Source organism: Alligator mississippiensis, chromosome 3 (genome assembly GCF_030867095.1).
Source record: "Alligator mississippiensis isolate rAllMis1 chromosome 3, rAllMis1, whole genome shotgun sequence".
Lineage (NCBI taxonomy): Eukaryota > Metazoa > Chordata > Crocodylia > Alligatoridae > Alligator > Alligator mississippiensis.
The window spans coordinates 170,208,058-170,233,178 of NC_081826.1; the positions used below are offsets into that span (position 1 = coordinate 170,208,058).

The 25,121-nt window shown below is 41.5% G+C and overlaps 1 protein-coding gene across 4 annotated transcripts in view; it reads left to right on the top strand.

Moving 5' to 3' along the window:
• LINGO2 (leucine rich repeat and Ig domain containing 2) overlaps positions 1–25,121 on the top strand; it is a 993,495-nt gene that overhangs the window by 216,252 nt on the left and 752,122 nt on the right. For all 4 annotated transcript variants that reach the window (XM_019490748.2, XM_019490749.2, XM_019490750.2 and 1 more), the window contains exon 2: positions 17,017–17,116. The gene's annotated coding sequence lies outside the window, so the exon portion shown is untranslated. The remainder of the gene's footprint in view (positions 1–17,016; positions 17,117–25,121) is intronic.

Sequence of the window (25,121 nt, forward strand, 5' to 3'; positions counted from 1 at the left end):
TCCTCTTCAAATGGAGACTACTGTATATTTATTTGTAATTTCTCCTGGTATGATGAAGTACTTGCTTGACTAAAAGTGAAAGTAGTTTACCAGAGTCTGAGACAGTAGGATTTCAGAAAGCTTTTGCTCTGATTTATTTATTTATTTACTTATTTCCCCCCCCCCCATCTGAAATCCCTGATCCACAGTGAAAGATCTAGCACTCTTATTTCTGTCCTTCTTGTGAAAGCAAAAGAATGAGAGAACACCTATGTTCATTGGTGATCACAATGTCTAGCTTAAAATTAAGTGGAATATAGTGAGGGTACAGAAATGTATCTTGGAGGGATTGAACAGACAGTGTTAAAACTGACTGTTCTGTAGAAGCTGTCAAAGTCGCAAGTCGCTTTAAGACAAAGTAGTTGACATAAATGTACTTAAAATATTCACTGCAAATGTGCTTATGCCATATTTTTGGATTTCAAAATAAAAATGAGCATGCACACATATTTTAATGATTATTCTGATCTTGCTGTGAGGCCAATTGTCATTGCATTCTTGTTCCTGTTCTACAACTGACATTGCTCTGTCCAGTCTCTCATCCCTCATATAAGCATCAGATTGTTGGGTTTTGTGTTGCCTGCTGCCTTGGCAAACAGGCAGTTGTATAATTAAGAGGGCAGCTAGCATATTGTTGATATTTATATTGCTCACCATGGCACTGACAGCATTTCCCACCCCATGAGAGTGTGGTTGGCAGGATAATATTGTAAAAGGGTGACTGCGTACCTAGACTTCATGTAAAGTAATGCAGGTGCAAAAGTATCTTGTATGTATATTAGGCAATGTAAAAAAAGGGGTCAAGGTCAGATTTGTGTAATTGATATTTGGGGATTTTTTTGGTCAAACTGAAAAACCAAAGTTTTGTTTTGGGTGGAAAATTGCTGTGTCTGACCTAAAGATGAAATGTATTTCATTTGAATTGTCCTCATTCTGTTTTTCATATTAAAAAAAAATAAAATTGGAGTTAATTTGGAAGGAATAATTTTAGCATAAAAATGTTTCATCAAAAGATGAAACAGTACTTTCAATGTTTTCATTTTTTCTCAGTTTTACAATTAGTATAAATGGTCACTTAGTGTTAACATATAAAACACCTAACATTTTATTTGAGCAAGAGAAAATTTTGTCAATGATTTCAACCACTTGCAATCCAGTTTATGTTCCTTTATGAAAAAGTGTATACCGGCAGAGGAAGAAGTTCAGTCCCTCATGGTTGAAGATAGTCACTCCTAGTAAAGGGTTGTAAATGAGTCTCTTGACAGCTAAGAAGGCCAATCCTAGAACCACAGACTCCCTGGCAAACACCACAAGCAGTGGTTAAAGGGAAGGTTGGACCATGGATTTCTTGGTCTTTTTTCCTTTCCTTCTGTCATTTTTCTGCCTCCAGGACAAATTGGTTTACCTCAAAATAAGATAAATCTTTTCTCACAAGGTGTCACCCTGTAGCCCTAGTAGCCTGTAGGCTAGTTTTTCCCAATTTGTAGTATGTGCCACACTTCTTCATGTTTGCCTTGAGGGTGACCTTGAAGCATTTTCTTTGCCTCCCTGTGTATCCTTTGTCCTTGGCTGAGTTAGGAGTATAGCAGTTGTTTTGATAAATGTACATCAGACATGTGTGCACAGTGCCCTATCCACCACAACTGATGTGGAATAATCAGTGCTTCCATACTAGTCGTGCTGGCATTGGTGAGGATGCTGGCATTTGTGCAACTATCCTTCTGCTTTATGCCAAGGATCTTCCGTGGGTGTTGTTGGTGATGGTGTTCCAGCTTTTCAGATGGTCACCCAAGCTTCACAACTGTAGAGAAGAGTTGGGATTTGTTCAACTTCCGATGTCGTGGTTGTTGAACACATGATGATTCAGTTTTTTGAAGGTACATTGGATCGTATACTGGATCTTCTTGTGTAGCAGAAAGCCCCCTTTTCGTCTTGCCTGCATTTCCTCTCCCCTCTTTGGATATGTTTTTCTTCTTCTACTTTTCTTCCTTCCTCTTTCTTTCACTTTAAGATAAGGAATCGTGTTTTAAAATTTGGATATGTGCATTTTGTATCTCCCCTTGTATTTTGGTATTTTTTATCTATTTGTGTGCCATGGCATTACTTTTGTAGCTTATATTTTATACTCCTCACCTTTCAACTTTCAACTAAATGTCTTTAGTTTCATAAGTAAGTTATACATTGTAACAATGTTAACAAGGGCAGGAGTCAAACTGCTGCTTCCCTGTATCAGGCTGGCCCCTGAAAGAGCGAATGAATCAGTGATTGAATGTGTAACACAGTAGCAGGCAGCAATTAACACCTGGGAAACCACAGATCAACCAACGGAAGAAATCAATAGAAGACAATGTAGCAACCGGGACATCTCTAAATGTCACTGATCAAGGGCTAGAAGCCCTGGCCTGAGTTAATCAACGCCGGGGACCAACTTTTGGGATGAATATCTCCAGATCAACCGCTCCCAGAGCCCTATTCAAAATTCATCAATGGACTCCCAAACCTGCACGTACATGTGGACAACCCCTGGGGCTGACAGATGCCATCCAGTAGCCACTGAGGGGGAAGTCCCATGAGGGTCAACGACCCCTGGATTGGGCAAACCTGAAAACTGGGGAGTCACCAAAGTCTGCCAAGGACAAATAAAAAGCAGTGAAAAGTGACCCTCAGCGGCGCCCTCTTGATCTCCAACTTGACCAGCACCCGACCTGTCCAGCCAGAAGGACCAGCCAGCGACCCCCTTCTGAAAGATAAAACCATGCTGAAAGAAGCCTCAACGGCAGACTCCAGCACCTGTGGGATAGGTATACCTGACTCTTGTAGCTTGCTACTATGTGTGTGTGTGTGTGTGGGGACCAGCCCCAAGGTTTATGATTTAACTTCATTATAGTGCTTCAATCTGCTTAATAAACCAGAATTTTAAGGATCCCGAGTCGCACATTTGTAGACAACACTTGTTGATGTTGGCCTTCCTTGAGAGATGGCTGCCAAGGTATGCCAAGTGTTCAACATTCTACTGCTCTTGTCCTTCAATGAGGATCTTTGCTGGAGGAGTTGAATGGCCTGAAGCAGGCTAGTAAAGCACCTTTGTTTTTCTGATATTAAGGGTTAGTCCTAAGCACTGGTATGGTTGAGAGAAGTAGTTAAGGGCCGTTTGTAGGTCCTCTTCCATATGCGCAATGACAGCACAGTCATCAGCATACTGAAGTTCCAGAATTGAGGCCAAAGTAACTTTGGTTTTGGCACACAGATGGGAAAGGTTCCCATCTATCCTCTACTTGATGCCAGTGCCATGTGGCAGACAGTCACAGATGAGCATTTTGATGTCTACAAGAAAGATGGAAAACAAAATTGGTGCAATCATGCAGTCCTGCTTGATGTCAGTTAAAATGAAAAAGGGCTCCATAGTGGAGCCAGTGCATAGCATAGAGGCAGTCATATGGTCATGAAGGAGTCTTAGGATGGTGAGAAATTTCCCCAGGCAGCCACACTTCAATGAGATCTTTCACAAGAGCCTCACAATTAACAGTCATAGACTTTGGACAGATCAATAAAGGCAATATATAATTCCTGGTGTTAGTTTCAGATTTTTTTCTAAATCTGCCAGGCTGCAAAGAGCATTTCCATGGTGCCTCTCAATGGTCTGAAGCTCTATTGAGACTGGGGAAGGATTTCCTTGTCAAGAGGGAGCAGTCAGTTCAGCAGAATTTGAGCAAGGATCTTCCCAGAGATGGAAAGGAGGGTGACACCTTGATAGTTTCTGCGGTCAGACTTATCTCCCTTTTTTAAAATGGTGACAATATTGGCATTTCTTAGGTCAGTGGGAATTTCCTTGGTGCTCCAGATTTTGAGAAACCGTGTGTGGAGCTTGCTGGTCATAGTTTTCCCACCAGTTTTGAAAACCTTAGTTGCTGTGCCATCAGGGCTAGATGTTTTGTTGTTCTTCATTTGTCTTATTGCCTGATGGACTATTACAAAGGTTGGTGGACAGGCAAGTGCTTCCCTTACTGGATGCTGCAAGATGGATTTGATGGTTTCATCAGTAGCCATTGATTCTCAGTTCAGGAGCTTTTTGTAGTGCTGCTTCCAGCGATTTTTGATGGATTTGTCTTTGAGGAGTGTAATGCTATCTTCAGATCTGAGCAGAGTCAGTCCTCAAGGATTTGGTCTGTACACAGCCTTGATTGCACTGAAGAAGCTCCACACATCACGACAGTCAACAAATTGATGGATTTCTTTCATCTTCTCATCCCACCATTTGTTTTTGATTTCTCTAATCTTCTTCTGGGCTTCAGCTTTAAGCCATTGAAAAGTTCCCTGTTTGTGACTGGACATAAGATGGTTTTGTCAGTCACAGAAAGCTTTTCTCTTCTGATCAAGAAGGGTTTTGATCTCAGTGTTCTTTTTGTCAAACTAGTCCTGATGGTATCAGGTGATAAAGCCAATTGATTCCATGCAGGCCTCATGGATGGTCTTCATTAGAGCTTGCCAATCTTCCTTAACACATGTTATTATTTTTAGTTCTAAGATTGGTGAGTTTCTTGCTAAGCTGTTTGGAGGGCTTTGCGATGTCTAGGGGTCTGAAGGCATTTGATGTTGTACTGTCTTCAGATTGAACTGGGTTGCTTTCGATGTTTCACACCTGATGGACATGATTGATCTCACTAAGTGATGTTCAGTCAGGCAGTCTTTGGCTCCTCTCACAACGCATATTATATGACATCTTTTAGATCGCATACTTTTACGGTGACATAGTTGAAGAGGTGCCATTTTTTTTAGTCAGGTTGTTGCCATGTTGTTTTGTACTTGTCATGTTGTCTGAAGATTAGTGTTAGTATTGACAAGGTCATGCTCTACACATTTACTGAGTAAAAGAATGCCATTAGAATTGGCCTTGCCCACTCCTTTCTTACCAATGGTGCCCTTCCACATGTTAAAGTCCTGGCTAATTCTTGCATTGAAACCTCCAAGGAGGATGATCTTATCCTGTTTTAGGATGATGGACAGGATTTCAAGGTCAGCATGAAACTGTTCTTTCTTGGCATTGAGTGTTGGGGCATATGCACTGATGACTGTTGTTCAGCTGGAGGCAGACAGTCATGAGATGTTCATTAATGACAACAAGGAATTCTGCCATTCAGCTGACAACCTGGTTCTTAATAGTGAAATCAACACTGTGTATTCGGCTGCCGTTTGCAGGTTTCTCTTTCCAGAAGAATATATAGCCATCCCTCTCCTCCCTTAGATAACCTTTGTCTGCACTCCTGGTCTCACTGAGAGCAGTAATATTGCTATTGTCTCACAAGAGTTCTCGGATGACCATACCTATTCTGTGTTCAGGTCTGTCACTGTTTGGGTTATCTAGTAAGGTTTGTACAATCTGGGATGCAAAGGACATTTTTGTGTTTCAGCTGCACTTTGAAAGATTCCTCCTGGTAGCAGCTATCTAGTCAGGTTAGGTAAGGTGGGACAGCTTATGTTTGGGTCACCTTTCCTAGCCCCCTCACCGTGATTTCATAGATTCATTAGGGGCTGTAAGGGACCTCATGAGATCATTGGGTCTAGCCGTCCTGCCATAGGCAGGAAGTCAGCTGGGATGAAGTGACCCCAGCAAGAATAAATTCAGCAGTTTTTTGTAGGAGTCCAGAGTAGGGGCTTGCACCACCGCAGGTGGGAGTTTGTTCCAGACCCTGGACACATGCACTGTAACAAACTTTTTTCTTATGTCTAGTCTAAATCGGCCTTCTTGGAATTTATGGCTGTTAGGCCTTGTTATCACTTGGGCAGCTCTGGTGAACAGGTGTTCTCCCAGGTCCTGATTTACCCCTCTTATGTAATTGTAGGTTGCCACCAAGTCCCACCTGAGCCTTTTCTTCTCCAGACTGAAGAGTCCCAAGTCCCTCAGCCTCTCCTCATACGGACTTCCCTCCAGGCCTTGGATCATACTAGTGGCTCTCCTCTGGGCTCTCTCAAGCTTCTCCACATGATTCCTGAAGTGGGGGACCCAATACTGGATACAGTACTTCAGCTGCAGTCTCACCAGGGCCGAGTAAAGTGCAAGGATGACTTCCCTGGTTTTGCTTGAGATGCATTGGCAGATGCACGCCAAGAGTTTGGTTTGTTTTGCCAGCCACACCGTCACATTGGTGGCTCATATTCATCCTGTGGTCTATCAAGACCCCTTTCAGTTGTGGTGCTAGTAAGCGTAGCACTGCCGAGCCTGTAAGTATGCTGGGGGTTCTTCCTACTGAGGTGCAGCACCTTGCACTTTTCTGCATTGAAGGCCATCAGGTTTTGGTCGGCCCACCTTGAGAGTGTGTCCAAGTCAGCCTGTATCCCTAACCTGTCCTGCGGTGTGACCACCCTCCCGCATAATTTGGCATTGTCCGCAAACTTGGCCAGTTTACATCTGACTCCCGAATCCAGATCATTGGTGAAAATGTTAAAGAGTACTGGCCTGAGTACTGAGCCCTGAGGAACTCCGTTGGTCACCCTGCACCATGTTGATTTGCTCCCTTCAACTAGTACTCTTTAGATCCAAACCCATAGCCAGTTGCCTAGCCATTGGGCTGTATGATGATCAAGGCCACAGCTCCCCAGCTTAATCATGAGGACATCATGGGGAACTAAGTCAAAGGCTGTCTTGAAGTCCAGATATGTGATGTCCACATCATCTCCCTTGTTCAGGGCACATGTTACCTGGTCATAGAAGGAGATGAGGTTGGTGAAGCAAGACCTGCCAGTCACAAAGCCATGTTGGCTGACATTCAGAAGCTTGCTTTCCATTAGTCTGGCATTGATAGATCTTTTGACAATTTTCTCCAGGATTTTTCCAGGGACGGATGTCAGACTGATAGGTCTATAGTTCCCCCGGTCATCCCGTCTCCCTTTCTTGTAGATAAGGACCATGTTGGCTCTTTTCCAGTCCTCTGGGACCTCACCCAAGCGCCATGGTTTTTCAAATATCCCTGCCAAGGGGGATGCAATGATGTCTGCCATCTGTTTCAAGATCCTTAGATGCATTCCATCTAGCCCCGCGGACATGTGAACGTCCAGTTTCTCAAGGTGTTCCCTCACCTGATCCACATTGATTTTGGGCCCATCACCCATTCCTGAATTGGTTTGTGCTGTTCTTGGCCATGTGATCTTCTTGGGAAGGTGAAAAATCAATGCAAAAACTTCATTTAGGAGATCAGCCTCAACTGAGCATGCACTCCATTCACAATTGCATCATTGGGTCAAAAGTTCAATAAGACTAAGTGAATCACTTAAGCCAGGGGATATACCACCATTACCATCACTCATTCATTGCTGCAGGACTTTGTAGAGGTTATGGGTATTTGTGACTGGTTATTGCAGCAGATGTTGGATCCAGTGGGGGAAACCTGTCTGTGACTTGTTTACATGAGGAGGCCGTTGTGCATTGGCAACTGCACGGATATTGGTGGAGGCGAAACCTGTGTCCAGTGGCAAGGAAATCCAAGATGATTGGGCTTACTCTTCCACTGCAGCCTTCATCTGCCTTTGCAGCTGTTGAAAAGTATGCCAATCTTCATCTATCTGTTCTACCTTTGAGGTCTTTGTTATACTGTGTTGGGCTGCTCTGCATCTGATACCTCACCTTTGACCTTACCACCATGGGTGACCCTACAAGGAATACAAGACTCCTGATGGTGTTTCTCTTAAGGTCATCAGTACATGCAAGCCTCTCTACCCCATCAAGGTGTCTGTCCATGGAGAGGAAGGGGTGAAGGTACACTGAAATAAAAGGATGGTCCTATAACTAATCCTCCATCAAAAAGGGAAAAATTGAAATGTTGGCTTTACATATGATGTCCTGGGGGCATGTATTACATCAGCCTTGTTTACAGTACTGATAGAGCCGACAAATAGCATGTAATTGGGGCTGAACAGAAAATCCTTTATTTTTTTTATTTTTTTTTGTCCTCCTTTTTTTTTAAATTGCAGTTCTTTTGGAGCTGGAAGGGGCAAGGAAGGGATCATATAGAGCCAGTCCAATATTTGGTTTCAATTTTAACCTTTTAATTTAATCTTAAGTAGTAGGAGTTAAAACTTGGAAATTATCTTTATTTTCAAACAGGAAAATTATAATTTTTCATTTAGAAGTTGTTTAAAATGTTAAATTTGACCACTTTTGAAGTATTTGAAAAAAATCAAGTCAGATGGGGCTATTTCAATGCATCTCCCTTTACAAATAGTTTGTGTTAACAAATTGGCATTTTTCTGATTGTCTGATTTGGGGTGGGGGGTGTGGATGGGAAACAACTAGTCAGAAAACAATAACCAGTCATACTTAAAACCTCACTTTCTTCAATACATCTTCTGCTTATAACCAGCCACTCTTGTTCTCATGCTTTTCCTCATTGTCCATGTTGTTTAAATGGAATAGTAACTGACAAAATCTTCAAAACTCAGAAGATAAGCTAAATAAATCAGTGACATACTCTGCTTTTAACATTGCGTCGTTTTCCTTTCTCCTTTGGCAATGCTTTGAGTGTTTTACTTGCAAATAGCCTTCTGACACTTCTACAAGTGGCCAATCAAACCTGTGTTTATATAAATTACTTAATTTTCTTGTATATAACACAACCCACATAAAGCATGTACTGTGTTTTTGGAAGGAAGAATGTAGGGATTCCACCCCCGCCCCTCTGCCCCTGAGTCATGGCTGACTGTGTACGTAGAGTTAGTCCTTCATGGGAACAGAGTGTGTCCAGGAAGTGTGGCACTAGGAAGTTCCTGGTGCCACCTGCCTCACCCAGATTGTGTCAAGTGTTGTGTTGCACAAGGTTAGGCCCCTGGATCTTTGCAACGGTTGTAGCAAAACTGTTAATTCTTTAGTGTATGTATTTTTTTATACTAGTTGCTATAAATAAAGTTGTTTCCATGCTACAGACTCATCAAGATATTGCCAGGAGCTCACCTGCTGCTTCAGGCACATGCTACAGTGCTCAAGCAATAGCTATGCCCAAACAAGGGTTAACACAGGACTCTGCCATCTTTGGCAGCTGCATGGTTTTTACAGTGGATCCAGGCATTCTGCTTTTTCAGTGAAGAAATAGCCTCCCCGCTTAAAACACGGAGCCTAATTTTGTGGGATTGAGTTTGGAGGGGGGAAGCATATGTTGTATGTGAGGAAATATGGTAATAAATCATATTGGGAATGTTTTCTCTATAATTGTTGTATTAGACTGGGAAACTGATTGATAGGTTAAAATAGGAAAACTAGGAAGAACAAATTTCCTGTTATAACAATAAATTTATTATACCAAATTCACAGTAAAACAGGTAACCTCCATAACCTATATTTATTTTCAAGTGAAGAAATACAGCCTTGCTGCTACTATATGTACAATACGGTGGGGATTTCCTTCATGAGTGTGGATTGCTTTTGGAACAGGCAATATTTAGACTCGAATGCAATTTTTTTTCAACAAAATATTTTTTCCCTTCCCTTCAGAAAATATTGATTCTTAAACACAAAATGTTCTCAAGAGAAAAATTAGTTTGAATAAATCTTGCAATTTTTACCATTTAGAAGAAAGCTTCACAACGGTCGGAACTCATTCCAACATTTTCCTAATGAAATTAGAATATTAAACTGTTGTTTTTGACATAAATCATATAGAGGCAGGAGACACAAAGAAAGGAGACAAGTGCAATGGAAGAACAGAGATCATGGACAAATTTATGAAAGAACACTGAGAAGGCAGACAGGTAGAATTGTACAGAGCTGTGAAACTAAAAATATGTTTTAAGATGTATGGAACTTGTACACAAAACTCTTATTACCCTTAAGAGACCATTTATTTCTTGTCTGCAAGATCGGGGTTTTCTTTCCTTTTAGGACTTCTCCATGACAACTGCACTTTTCAGACATGTTTTTTCAAGAATGCTTTGTGTTCACAGATATAGATTTACAGTAGACAAGGCATCAGGCTCAAAACTCTGTAATACCCTTCCAACAGATGAGAAAGAGTGATACCTTTACCATCCTCAAATCACACAGCGGGATTAAATCTTCACCTTATTTGCCAAAGTTCATTAAGCATATTAAGTACAATTGTCTATGCTGTAGAGACCTTTGGGTTCAATAAACACAGGCATGAATGAATGAATGAAGAATTAATGAATAAGAAGAACTGAACAACAAACTTTAACTATGGAGCAGTAGGCAACATCTGCAGACCCTTTTCTCTTTTTTTAACTAGCTGTTCATTAACTGAGAAACCATTTCCCAATTCCCAGCTTTTCTAAATAAGGAAGTGTCTCTAAATTACAACTTTTATCAATACTTGCAAAATTGAATTAGGGGACCTGAATATACACAGAGAAGGGTAAAGAACTGATTAGCTCTTAATATATTCTTAATAAATGGAGAATATCCAAACTATAGCAAAATGATCTAGTAAATATTTATAGCAAATAGTAAGAAAGGTAACTAATGAACAGATTTATGAACTATGGGTTGGAGTGGCCACATGAAGAAAGCTCAGTGGAATAGTGGAATGGGTGCATTAGTATTAATCAGAAAATGTGGCTGTGTGTAAAGAGTTCAGCAGGTTTGGGTAGAAGAAGGGGTTTTCAGAGATGTTAAAGAGGAAGAGAGCAGTGAAGAAAAAGAGCATGAGGTATTGAAGTGGCACCTGCTGCACACTGCTAACATTGTGAGTAGAACTGGTTTGAAAAAAACACTTCTTCAGGAGATCATCATGTGCAAAGTATGTGAATTAGAACTTTGACAGCTTTAAGGCTCAGTCAGAAGTGCAAAGGCAAAAACTGAAAAAGTTGAATGTGAAAAGATTTTATGAGTGGAGTAGCATAAATGTGGGAAAAGCGCAAGATAAAATCCCAGTGAAAATGCTGGAATAAATTTTACCTTAATTTAAAATCCTTAAACATGATTGTCTTCAGTGTGTTTCTAAAGAGAATGAGGTTTGAATGAGAAAACGTGGTGTTCTGTGTGGGATGTTATATTAGAATATTATCAGCTATTTAGTCATGTTGATGATGTGTTGTGTTAGGTTTATCAGTGAGGGGCTCATATTGTACTTTATATAAGAGGATTCAAACACAGAAAAATAGCATTTCTGCTTCTAATATTGTATATTTTCAATTACTTAGAAGCTTTATCTTTTAAGTCATTTCATTACTCATTCATGTTACTGTCACCTGCAATTGGTCTTTTTTTCATCCTGTTTTTCACCAAACAGAAACATCTAATCTAGAGGAACCAATGCAAACATAGGTTGGTGAAAGAGAAGAACATACCTATTCAGATGTATATTAAAGAAACAAAACAAAACAGGAAGTTATTAAAATAATGGATTTGGATTTTATAAGTACATATGCACTAATCAGCTTGTGAACTAATCAGATGCATCAACTTTGCTTAAGGAGTCATCCTTCCTTGAACCATTTATTGCTTCATTTACTTTGTGACCAGGAGTGCTATAATCTTTAAATACCACTGATGCAGACATCTTTTACTTTCTGATTGTGTATGCTCCTGCTCTGGCTGCTTCAGCTTTTGAATACTGATTCTAAATGAGATAATATAAATTCTGGGACCAAAAACTACTATTCAGCTGCTTTTGTTTCTAATGTCTCCTGCACAGTGTGACCACACTGTTACAGAATGTGAGCTATCTAAGTGGTCATTTGAGAACTCTGGAGTTAAACACATAGATGGCGACTCTTTGATTTGCTTGTTTGTTGCATTTAAAGGATTGGTATGCAGATATCTGTCCAAAAAGTGATGTTATTTATTGAAATTCCAAGTTCTGTCTTGTGTTTCTAAGTTCTGTCCTTTTTGTGTCTGCAGTACTTTTAAGGGCATGGCATTGCATTGATTATATGTGCATACAAGGTACCCCCCAAACATGGCAAAACCCCAACATCTGCCAGACTGGAATAAAAAAATCAGAGTAGTTATATGCTGTATATGTACATGTACACTTGAAGCATAAATATAAAGTACATGAATCAAGGGAGGATCTCAATCTATTCAATGTGCACATTATTGGTAGGGACCTATCTGACTTGCAGTGAGAGAGAGCATTTTTTGCAGCTTGGTCATGGCCCAAAGAGCTGATTTTGCAAACATTTTGCAGCGGCCCTATCCCTTGGTGCTGATTGGTGGAGAGGCCCTGCCCCTTGGCACTGATTAGGGAGGGACAGGGGGGCAGTAGGCATCTTGACTGCTGGCTGCCCTTCATGTAGCCCCACCTCTTGATAGTGCCTTTTGTGCCACCCTCTCGGTTGGTGCTTTTTTCTCCTGGGTGGCCTTCTGACTGGGCTCCGCAGCAGCAGGAAGGACCATTGTCTCCCATTAAGAAGCCAGCATTTTTTTTTTTGGCTGATTTCCTGGGCAATCGCAGCCAATGTCATTTTTCATGGCCATTGCAGAGATCACCATTTTTCACCATTTCCACAAAAATTGAACTCTCCCTCTCCCCCCCCCCCCATGATTTAAGAAAGTCCCTAATTATTGGCTATAGGGGTGCACTGATTAAAAATGTTGGGGCAGATAACAGTGGCCAATTTTTAGCAAGCCATATCAACCACTACGGATTCGATTCCATTATGCAGCTGGGCAGCATGGAGAGTGGCGTCCGGCTGGTAAGTCTGTTGTGGGGGAAGGGGCGAGGGGGGAGGGAAGGGTTCACAAATCAAGGTCCTCGCAGTGAGGGAGGGGCTGGGGCAGGGGCAGGCGCTGCACAGCTGGGGGGGAGCGTGAGAATGAGCCCCAAGTGGCTCATACAGGGAGGGTGGGGGGGGAGGTGGCTGTTGCATACACCCTGGGAGGGCATGGGGGGTGAGGGCAGGCTGCCACGGTGGGACCAGGGGTACACTGAGGTCTTCTTGGTGGGGGGCTGAGCTCGGGGTGGGTAGTGGCAATGCTGCAAGGGGGCTATTGGGGTGGGACTGCAGCCACCCCAATATTCGCCATCACTCCCACAACCCAGCATGGCCTGGCCCAGCCCCCCACCAGGAAGAGCTCAGCCCGGCCCCAGCCTGCAGCAGCAGCCAACCCTCCACCACATCCAGATCTAAGACACACATCCCCCATGTCCTCCTGGGGTGTGCATGGTGACAGAAGCCTTCCCCCCGCGCCCTACGAACAAGCTGCTCGCAGCTCTGTTACCTGCCCTGACCCAGCTGGGCAGCACCTGCCCCAGCCCCACTCCCTCCCTCACTGTGGGGGTCTCGATCTGCCCCCCACACCCCTTCCCTTCCCCCGCAACAGACTTACCAAGCTGACCACATGCTCTCCACGCTGCTGGGATGCGGTTGTGCACATACACAGGGCACTTACCAGTGGCATTATCGGCCACATCAACCAAAACAACCATTTGCTGATGCAATTTTCCTTATATCAGTGCCGATCAGATATGGAACCAATGCACCTCTAATTGACTCACTAGGTAGCAGAAGTGTTCCATTCACTAAAGCAGTGATTTTCAACCTTTTTACCTTTGCAGACCCCTAAAAAAAAAAAAAAAATTGAATGCAGGTGTGGACCCCTTTGAACTATAAGTGTGCATATTCCCATAATTTTGATTGATCATAATCATCTCTTATGGCCCCTTTAGACATAGGCTGTAGATCCCCAGAGGTCTGTGGACCAAAGGTTGAAAACTACGCTAAACTAATAGACCTCATGAGAAACTGGGCAGCTATAAAAGACACGGTAGTACTGTGCTAATGGAAACCTGATATAGCTTAGTACAATCATCTGTTATTTCTAATAAGATGAACAAATTGATATAGAGGAAGGGAACAAGTTGACTCAAAGAAATGTTGAGAAGTCAATACTTGACAGAAGGAGCTCCCTGTACCCTTTAGTTTCATTGGGGAGAAAAGGAGAATTGTGCTGATGGCAGGACAGCACCTGGACTTGGAACCTTGAATGGGATGTTTTCTTTCTGTCTTTTAGCTTTAGGAGTGCACAAAGGCAGTCTATAGTTAGTGAAAGTAGGTTTTTAAAATATATATATAACCTATTTTAATGATTTTCAGTATTCTCATGCAGCCATATCAATCTTGATAGGTGTTAACTACCCAGACATTTAAAAAAAATCTTCAAAAACCATTTTTCCTTCAGTTGTTTGTTTCTTGAGGCAGGTCAAGTGTTAATAGTGATGGGTTTATGGAAGAAATTAATTTTATCCTCCTTTTTTCCACCACATATGAACAAGTCTTATCCCAGCCATATTTATATAGTGTGGTGACATGCGTGTGATGTACTGTGCTTAATGTATGGATTAATGAAAATGTCTGGTAGGTCGATAGTAAAATAGACAGTACCTTAAGTGATATCTTTCCTTGTTGTTTTTTTTGTCAGTGGATATTACTCTTCCATATTTTTTAATTTTAGTTATAAAAAAGTATATGAATGTTGATTTATATAGTCTATTAATTTGTAATACACAGTATTAATACCATTACATTCATGTTGCTGAAGTAGTATAAAATATGCATTACAAAAGGAATAATAGGCAATTAGAAGGTATCCAAACAGATGTGCAAAAGGACAGATGAGTTTGAGTTTGTATGTGCTATTTTAATCTTCTCCAAGGAAACTGGTTTTGCTCAGATTGTCAAAGAAATCACCCCTGGGTATAGAATAACCATGCAAATGACAACCTGGTAGGTGAAAATTTTAGAAGTGGTTGATAATAGGATATTAGAATAGAAATGTTTCTGCAGCTTCAACTGTAGAAGGCATGTCTGCTGCCATACACTGTGTCAGTTTAACTGTTTATAAGTGATAGCATCTGTTGAAAAAATCCATGGCTTACAAAAAATTATGCATCTCTGATTTAGTTGGTTTATAAGATACAAATCTACCCTGTCTTCTAATTGTGAATAAACCATAAATTTAAATTGGTTATTATTGTTATCAGAATCATTCAGACTAGTGATACAAGAGGTATTAATATTAGGGCTGTGCAAAGCTTCAGGTGGTGATTTGATTCGGAGGGGATTTGGCCTGATTCTGTGTCCAAATCTCTGAATCGAATCGGGGATCAGTTTAAAGGTCCAAATCTATTCAAAGCTCTCCGAATCTTCGGAAGCATTCGGAGAGCTTTGATTCGGACAGTCCTTGGTGGCTGCAGCAGGGAGCTGCAGCTGAGTCCAAACTGGTATACTAGGGGCAAGGGAGAAGGGGCTGGGGGAGGGGGGAGTCCCCTAACTGCCCCTGCTCCCCCAGCTCCCCCCATGGCTGCCCCCGCCTGTCCCAGCTCCCGGTGCTTTAAGAATAAGCCTGGACTCACCAGGCACTGCTGGGTGGGGGGGAGATCCCTGCTGCCCCACACTGCATGGAGGGCTCTGCATGAACCCCACAACCCCTCCTTGCTCCCCCAGCCCCCCCACGGGTGCCCCGTCCAGGCCAGCTCTGGCCCTTTAAGAAAAAAAAAAGCTGAGAAAAGCCCCAGGACTCACTGCTCCTGCAGCGGCCTTGGGGCTTTGGGGGACTCATGCAGGCATGGGGCAGTGGGGATTGCCCCCAGCCGGCAGAAGCAGTAAGTGTGGGTTTTTGTTTTTTTTTTCTTAAAGGGCTGGAGCTGGCCTGGGTGGGGCACCTGTGGGGGGACTACGGGAGTGAGGGGGGGTCAGGGGGCTCATGCAGAGCCCCCCATGCAGCATAAGGCAGTGGGGGGCAGCGGGGATTGTCCCCTGCCCAGCAGCACCCGGTGAGCACTGGGGCTTTCTTTTTAACAAGTGCCAGAGCTGCAGTGGGTGGGGCAGCCATTGCTAGGTTGGGAGGGGGCGGGGGATGGGCCTGGACTGGCTGATTCAGAGATTAGGCCAGATCAATTCAGGACAGTGATTCGAATTGTTACACAACTTGCCAGTTGCTCAAATCACGAGCGAGGCCTTACAAAGGGGGATAAGGCAAAATGCCGCGTTTATTGATTACGTGAATTAGACCATAGAGGTTTGGACACGCCATTCATACAAACACACAAATTATTGTGCACATCATTACACACATACACAAAACAACCATTCCATCTGTGCACATACATCAGATATAGTTATCAGCAATAGTTGCTCAATATCAGCACAGGATGGCTGACCCTGGCTTATTGAGTAGATGTGATGTTAGAAGATAGCAGCTGGAGAAAGACTTTGGAGATAGCAGCTTAGAAACAGCATTTTGGAGTGGGGTGAACAGATGCATCTATGCTCCGATGGAACAGCAATAGAGAGAGAGAGACTCACCCAACATGGCAATTTTAAAGTCTTCTTTTATAGGGATCGGCATCCTTTGTTTCAGTGCTTTGAGGGGTTTTCCATACCCAGCTTCTGTTGTTGCAGTTGTTTCTCATTCGTCCTCCTCTTATCTCATCCCTGGAGTGTCCTTGCTGCCCATCTGGCAGGATGCATGCCTTTCTCCTCGTTGTTATCTCCTGTTGTGTCTTGGCCTCAAAAGGATTCTTCAGCCTTTCATTAATTAGTTTACTGAATGGTAACTTACATTTGGCACCTTGCTGCTTACATAAACAATTAAATCTTCTTCTCTTGTCTCTGTGCCATTCTTTCACTGTACACCCTTTTACACACACTCGTACATAAAGGGTATGCAGAGTTCATTCACTTATGTCAAGCATAAGGTTACAAAATGGAGTTTTCAAGTTGCTTACAGGACAAGACTAACATGGTTACATTTCACAATTATTGCATTCTATGTTAATATCAGCTTCATTAGTTCAGTTCCTGCTACAGAATCACCAAATCGAATCGCTGTCCCCCGAATTGGCCAAATCTGAATCTAAAGCGAATACTAGCCACTTTGCACAGGCCTAATTAATATCTACAACTGCATATTATGAACATTTATAGAGATATAAAGGAAGTTAAGGATGAGGGCATGCATAAGAATCTAGAGATTGTTGAAAAGTGGAAGAACTTTACCTTAGTTCTCAATATTTCTTTGCTTCTTAATAGGAAATCCTCTGGAGATGGTTTTAAGATGTAGAGCTCTGCACATTGGACTATAAATACCCAATTGACTGAAGCAGTGTGACGAAAAAATCACTGTCTTATGGTAAGATCAAAAACACTTTGGACTCTCTTCACTTGTTCAGATCAATGTTTAATGTTAAGAAGTGTGTAGTGTGTCACATTTCAATAGTTGTAGACTTGGTTGTCAGGTTAAAGTCAAATACAAACTATCTTGGATGAATTTTAATAATATGCTTGTACAAACAAACAAATTTTTATGCGTCAGAATAATGCCTTCTGCTGTATGGGCAACATGTGCTGAGATGCAAACTGAGAGAAATTTTGCTTTTTCTCATTATACTGAAGCTGTGCCTTTTAAAGGTATTCTGGTATAAATGACTCCTCTCTGAAACATGCTAAATCTTTATATGATCCTTTGTGACAAAGTTTGGATCCAATGGATCCAATTTTCCATGGGAATTCAGGGAAGAGAAAGGTAATTAGGTATGTTAATCTATATACCATGTTTACTCAAATCTTCCCCATTCAACCTTGTCTTGGATTCAAGTACAAGCAGGGACAGGAGGGGGCCAGCTGCTGTGGCTCCAACTCTGACCATGAGCCTGAGTTGGAGCTGGAACCAGAGCCTCTACCTCCCTGCAGCCTCTGCTCCTTCACTGCTGCTAAACTTCTAGCTCTGTCTGGGGCCCACTTTTGGCAGTACCAGGGAGCATGGAATGCATACTACCTACAACCCCAGCTCAGTCACACAGTGGCAGCACCTGCACTAGCATAGTCCAGGGATGGGGCTAAAGCGGCTCCTGCCACAACAACTGATGCATAGCCAGACTGGGTGCAGAGGCCACATGTGATCTGTGCTCCATACTGCTGGGCTTCACCTGGAGCCAGTGCTATAAGGGAGGAATGTAAGTGGTGGGAGGGGGAAGGTAGCAATGGGGTTGTGGCATGGGGGACAAGTAGTGGCTGAATAAAAGAGGCCAAGGGGGAGGGGAGGGAGGATGCACGTCAGTGTGTGCAAGCAGCAAGGGGTACAAGTACTGCAGGGGCAGGTGTGGGGCATACAGGTGCTGGAGGGGCAGGCAGCAGATGGAGCAACAGATGGTAAAAGGCAGGGGTCAAGCTAGTTGTGCGCCCTGCTGCCTGTCCCACCACCTGCCTGCTGCTGCTTGCCCTGCTGCAGCAGTGGGAGAAAATAATTTAAGATGACCTTCCAAAAATTCAATTCTAGACATCTAAAATTATTTAAAAATTTAAATTTGCAATGTCTAGAATATAATCATTGGGGGATTGGCTTAAATTCACACTTGTCTTGGAGTTGAGTAAATACGGTAACTACTTGTCTTTTTTTTTAGAGGGTAGTAAGGCAGTGGCAGGATTGTATAAGGAGTGTATGGCTACTTAGTTTTACTTGCTTGCACACAGTATTTCTTCTGTTGCTCTGTTCCCAAGTGTACTAAACTCATGCTGTTACATTAAATAAGTACATCAACTCCAGGAAACAGCAGCAAAGGAGGTGTTTCCTCCTCCTCCTACCTCCCCCTACTGCTTGCCTTATTTTGTCTATTCCTTCTGCAGCATTTCCTGATTGCTGGGCAGTGTGCAGTTTTTGCAGAGGCTGCATCACAAGCAGTCCTTGGGCATCAAGAGGTTATCAACCCCTGCCATAGAACATAAGACTGCTTTTAGTGTCATGTCTATAGATACCTAACTTTAGGCATCCAGAATTGAACTTCCTTGTAGAAATAAATTTAATTCCACTTTGAAATGCTGAGGTGAGTTCTTCACATCAGAGGCAAGAGCTGCAGCAACATTGGTGAAAATAAATGGTCTCAAAGGAAAATAAATTCTCCCCAAAAATTCAAACTTACATGATGTAGCAAATTATTTGATAATGTCATTCTTTGGCAGAGAAATGGAGTATTTATGGGGTATATATCTGGCCATTAGGCTTTTCCCTTTTATTTAATGATCACAGTGTTTCCAGGTCTAATGTGATCTATTAAAGAATACTTAAATTTTATTGCACAAATGCACACATTTTAAGAAGTTGTAATAGTTCCTAAGCACCAAAATTTATTTTATATTTAATGAGGGAAAAGGAACTATAGAGTAAAACAATTAAAATAGTTGGCTGCTTGGTGTTTCTGTTGCAAGAAACAAAAATGATCCATTGCAGATAGTAAATAATAGGGGTGTAATCGCAAATAATAAAGTAATTTGAAAGGGTATAAATCTTTGAGAAGGAAGACATTTTTTCCGAATGTAAGTTATCTCATAGTGATCTACTACATTACTGGTTTGTTGTTTTTTAAACTTTTTGTTAAAGCAGCTGCTACTTGCCAGTCAGTGATAGGATATTGGACTACCTGGACCATTCTTGATAGAGGATGATTATTGTTGTCTGCCTTTAGAAACCATCTGGTTCTTCTTCCATTAGCAATATTTTTTCAACCATTGCTAAGCAACAGCTAAGAGAAACCAGGGATGAATCTGGGAGAGTAGTTTACACAGCTAACTCTGGAGATAAATGACGTAGAACTTGGAACTTTGTTTGCATTTCCTTGTAGGCGTCAAATAAATTTACTTAAACTAATTTTAACATGGAGCCAGCTGACTGGTAGCTTTAGTCTCCATGGTAAAATTGGTGAACTCTGCCAACCTTCCTTAGGACCATTAGGACATGAGAATGTGTCAAGAATTAATGAAGCACTGTAGCTCTTCCCTCTCTTCTCTCTCTCCTCTCTCACTATAATGTTACTTAAGCTTTTTGCCTCAGAAAAGACACTTGATAGCTAAGGATTTGCATCAAATAATTACTAATTTGGCCATGTTCCACATAAGTGTAGAGGATGTCAAGGTGGGTGGGGGTCCACTCAAGGTTGACTGAGGCATATTTTATAATCAGTGAAAGAGGGAAATTTGTCCCTTCACACTTTAGAAGGGTGGTAACTAATGTGTGATTGCAACATACTTGGCATAATTAAATTTGTCACTTGGAATGCAAATGAAGGTCCTGGTCCTTGCAGATACAAAAGAATGTGTCAAGGCTTTCAGCTTATTCTGGTCACAGATCTCTAAGATCCTGGTATCTTAAATGTAGCTAATGACTAGCTTGAGTGCTTTTAAAAGGGTTTTGCCACTCCACAGCTCAAAGTGAACTCTATTACCCTCTCTCCATAGACCTTTTCTCCTTTAAGATACGCAAGACAACTTTTCATAGTTTCAAGGGCATTTCAGGCAGAACGCGCATAATAATGTTAATTGCAGAATTCCTTAGACACCTGTCAAAGTCCTGAAGAGATCAGCCTGTTAATTGGCATTGTGTATTCAGACAGAGCTCTGCAAGCAGCAGGAGCCTTGGCTACATCACAGTTGCTAGTTAAGTAGGGACAATCTGCTGTTAATGGACTGTCTGTCAGCAGCTCAGCACAGTTTATTTGAGCCACTAGTCAGCTAAGCCTTGTTTTCGTCCTTTAACTTCACCTGTATGTTTTACAGTCTGTATGTATTAAGTCATCAGTGGCTATGTGTTTTAGCAATATGTCTTTACAGGGACAAATAAGATTAAGAAGGGGTAGGAACAACAACAGAAAAACCCTTCATTGGGCACAGAAACTGGAAGCCTTTAGAAGAATGAAAGTTGGGTGGTTTGCACAAAAATGAGATAACTGAAATGAATTAAGGCTCTGGGACTGGCTGTCACTACTCCCTGATGGAGTATAGTTTTAAAAAGTGCCAGATTTTTGATAATTCCAGATTTTTGATATCCAGATATATGAGGTTATACTGTAGTTGCAGACACTCTATCCAGAGCACCAGTTAGTTGACCACCAACAGAAGAAGAAATAGCATTGAAAAAAAAGACGTTAATGTATATATTGACCATGTTCTGACTATGTTGTCTGCACCTGCTACTGTTCTTGAGCAAATTAGAAATAAGTAAGAATAGGACAATACTGGCCAGAAATTACTTAGTTTGGTAAAATGGATGGGGCCACAGGACATAATTTCCAAAAGATCTACAAGCATATTGGCAGGGCCAAAATGACCTCCACATAGCCAGTTGTCTGCTCCTTAAAGGAAGATGCATTGTGATCCCTCAGGCACTTAGGGAAGAAATGCTTTTGAAGATCCATGAAGGATATCAGGGCATAAACAAATGGAGGGCAAAAGCACAACAATTTCTATAGTGGCCTGGGCTGGCTAAGCAAATGCAGATTTTAGTAGAAAGTTGTGATGAGTGACCCAAAAAAAAAAAAGACCCACTCTGGAGCCATTGCTTTCTACAAAGATACCAGAAAGACCTTGCCAGCAGGTAGCAACAGATTTATTTTTTCTGGAAAGAACACGCATGTGTTATCATAGTTGATTATTTTTTCCAGATATATTGACTTAACTTTATTTACCTAGATCTCCTTGGCACAGCTCATCCAAAAACTGAAGTCTGTATTTGCAAGACAAGGCATTCCTGCATCAGCACAGTCCTCATTGGACAGTGGACCACCGTTTACCTCTGAGTTCTTAGAGTTCGCAGAAAACTTTCATTTTTAGCATCACACTAGCAGTTCTCATTATCCTCAGAGCAGTGGAGAAGCTGAGAGATCAGTGCAGACTCTGAAACAGCTTCTACATAAATCCAGATATCAATATCTAGCACTCTTGGTGTGTATCAGTCTACACCATTGGCATCAAGACTTTCTTCAGCTGAGCTGCTCATGGCATAATGATTTAGGACACCATCACCTATTACACCAATAGAGCTTAACCCTAGATGGCCCAACCTACAAGAATTAAGAAATGAGATGATGAATTCTAAAGCTTCAGCTGCAAAGAAACTTCAGTATATGACACACAGCAAAACGACTATGAGAGCTGCTGCCAGGAGGAGTTTGGCTCAGAAGTTCCCAAATATGTGGAATTGGCCAAAATATGGTAAACATCCCTAGATCCTGTTTAATGGAGATTCCTGAAGGCCTTCTCCAGAGAAATAGGGTTCATGTTCAATATCTTCCACTTCAGCATAAAGAGGATCAACCATTGCAAAAGACAGGGGCAGAGCATGAAAATTAACCTCCTCTTCCAGAAAGTCAGCAGGAGGGCACTGTGAGAAAAAGAGCTCCAAAGAGGTTAGAACAAGGTGTAGAAAGCTGAGCAGATCTCTGCAAAGACTTGACCTTTAAAAATCCCTTTATAGTTTTAGATGTATATATTGGTTGGTTAGTATAGCATTCTGGGTGCTTACAGATGTGGAACCCCCCCCCCCCCCCAAAAAAAAAACAACAACAAAAAAACAAACAAAACAGAAACCAACCCAACAACAACAGTGCTTTACTTTCAGCTCAGCATGCCCCCACACCAAGTGCAGTGCATGCCCAGAAGAGGCATTGCATTAGTTTGACCTGGCTTGCCCAATGTCTGCGTACACTGAGTGCTTCAGTGGGTCTTTTTGGCACTTTTATCTAATAAGTGATTGAAAAAAAAGTGCCAGAAAGTGCTTCTGAAGTGCCCACTCTATACAGATGCTGGGGAGCCAGGCCAAACTAATTCAATGCCTCCTCCAGTAAAATGCTGTGCTTTTTTTTTTTTTTTTTTTGGGGGGGGGGGGTGTTGCCCCTCTCCACCCTGTAAATAGTTTTAAGAGTTATAGTTTATTGTTAATTATTTATAATGTGTTACAATCTTGTTCACAAGAGTGAGTATGGAGTGATCAGAGTCCTGGGCTTCCACATCCCCTAGCAAGGCTGTACTAGAGGGTCTGTGGTATAGTTTGGGCAGTCCCTGGGGGAACCAGATTACAACTCACACCATAGCTGCATGTCTCTGTCTCCCTCTCACCACAGTTGGTATATATTGTTGCCTGGGTTACCAGAGAACTAAAGTTGATGGTGTCCACAAAGTCCTTTCCACTAGTTCTACGTGGTAATAACAAATTAAGCCAACAATTTCATCATTTATGACGTTTACACCTTAGTACCTAGTTGAAAAACATACTGAATCAAATATCCTTTAAAAAGTTTACAAAGTGAATAGAAAACATAACACAAGTGTGCTTTATTTTGAATTACCTTTATCTAGTTAAAGCTTTTTTATTTTTGCCTATAGAGGAAACAAATGTACTTCACTTCTTCTTCAGCATTCCAGAATAACTACAATCTTTTTTTTCTGTGTATGTAGTTAAAACCATTAACTTGCTTTTTATAACTAGATAATTTACAGTGATATCCCCCTATACTTTAAGGAATATGGCAAACACTGGTAACACTAATTATCAAAGACTTTCGAAAGTGTCTAATGGAAACTCTTATATAATAGGTTAATTAAATGACAAGAGAGAGATTTCTGTAAATGAGAGTGCATCAGAAGTATACGTTACCTCCTTTAGAAGTGTTACTGGAAATGATTACGGACACCATTCAGTCTCATTGGTCTTTTTCCATACAAGCTTCACTCTCCATACAGCACTTCAAGGCATGATAATGAAATCCAGGAGGCAGGATGACATTTGTAACTAAACTGCAAAACAAAGTAGTGTCTCTAAGGCCCCCTATACGCATTACAGGTATCGCACAATTAACTGGTTAATTGTGCAGTTACCTCGAGACAAGCTACACATGCAAAGTACCTATCATGCCACAAAAAACTCCAACCAGCCATAAAGTTAGACCTAAAAAATGTGTGTTAAGTATAGCTAGTTGCTGTCGAGCTTTAGTTTGCACATGTAGCTGGTTCTCTCCTGAGGCTGGGAGCCTCAACAGCTGAGAGGGCTCCGAGCTGCATGGGAAATGCTGCTTCACATGCAAAATTGAAGCTCGATAGCAACCAGTTATAGTTAGAACACATTTTATAGGTCTAACTTTATAACTGGTTGGATATTTTTATGGCATGTCAGGTACTTTGCATGTGTAGCTAGTCTCAAGGTAATTGTGCATTTAACCAGTAAACTGTACAATGTCTATAAGGTGTAGAGGGGACCTTATCATTCAACTTCTGTTGAACCAGTGTTTGAAGCATGGGCAGGGTAGCACGGGGATGGGGAGTGACTAAAGTGCTATAGTCTCTGGCAGTTCTAGGAGAGTGAGTGATCTACAAGAAGCTGTAGAATATGCCCAAGGATTGATAGTAGCAGTAGTTTATGAACAGCTTTTACTAAAATAGGCTTGATACAAATGCTTCCTAATGCCTATCTTGACTATTTAGATTCTGAGCTCTTTAAGGCAAAAATACTAATGTGCACACAGTGGTTACAACAATAGATTACTGAAGTTTGTTGATCCCTTCAGTTTACAATAAAATACAGATAAAGGTAACATTACCTGGACACTTGTTTCCGACCCTGGGTAAGCAGACCTAACCCAGTTTCAGTCTAATGTGCATATAGTACCATTTTAAGAAAATGTAATTTTTCTGAATTTATCAAGGCCATATGAGGAAATGCATAATAAATCCCCTATGTAAAGAGCTTAAAAGATTTTTTTCCCTATATAAAACAATGTGATAATCAGAAAATAGAGACTCACGTTAAAATAATAATAATAATAAAAAAGTTATTTAGCCAGCAAAACAAAGATTGAGAAAGGGGAAGGGATGACTTGGTTACCAGACAGGGAGAATTATTTAACATGAAATACAACATTGGCATAAGAGCAAATGCTTTTGAATCGCCAGGAAATAAACAGAGCCTAAAAATTTAAAAGGATCTCCTGGAAGTAGTCTTTCAGTAGTAAAGTGGCCCAACACTCCTTCCTTTTTTTTTCTTGTCCCTCTTGCCCCTTCCCCACTTTTTCTTTTTTCTTTTTTTGTGCTAGCTTTCTCCATGAAAGAAAGGCACCTTATGAAATCAAGTCCTTTGCTTAAGTATTTGTGCACTGAATATTATTGATTTGATCCAATTCTTTTAATAAACTGAGATGATTACTGAAATCCCACTCTGCATATTAACAGCCCTACTTCACAACTGGAGCAATAATTATCAGACAGATATTTCAGGGAGTTCCAGTCACCCCAAAGAAGAACTACTGCAACAGATCAGATGGTGCCTGAGATGCTAAAGTGCAAGAAATGGTGGGAATCTATGGCTCAAATTATCC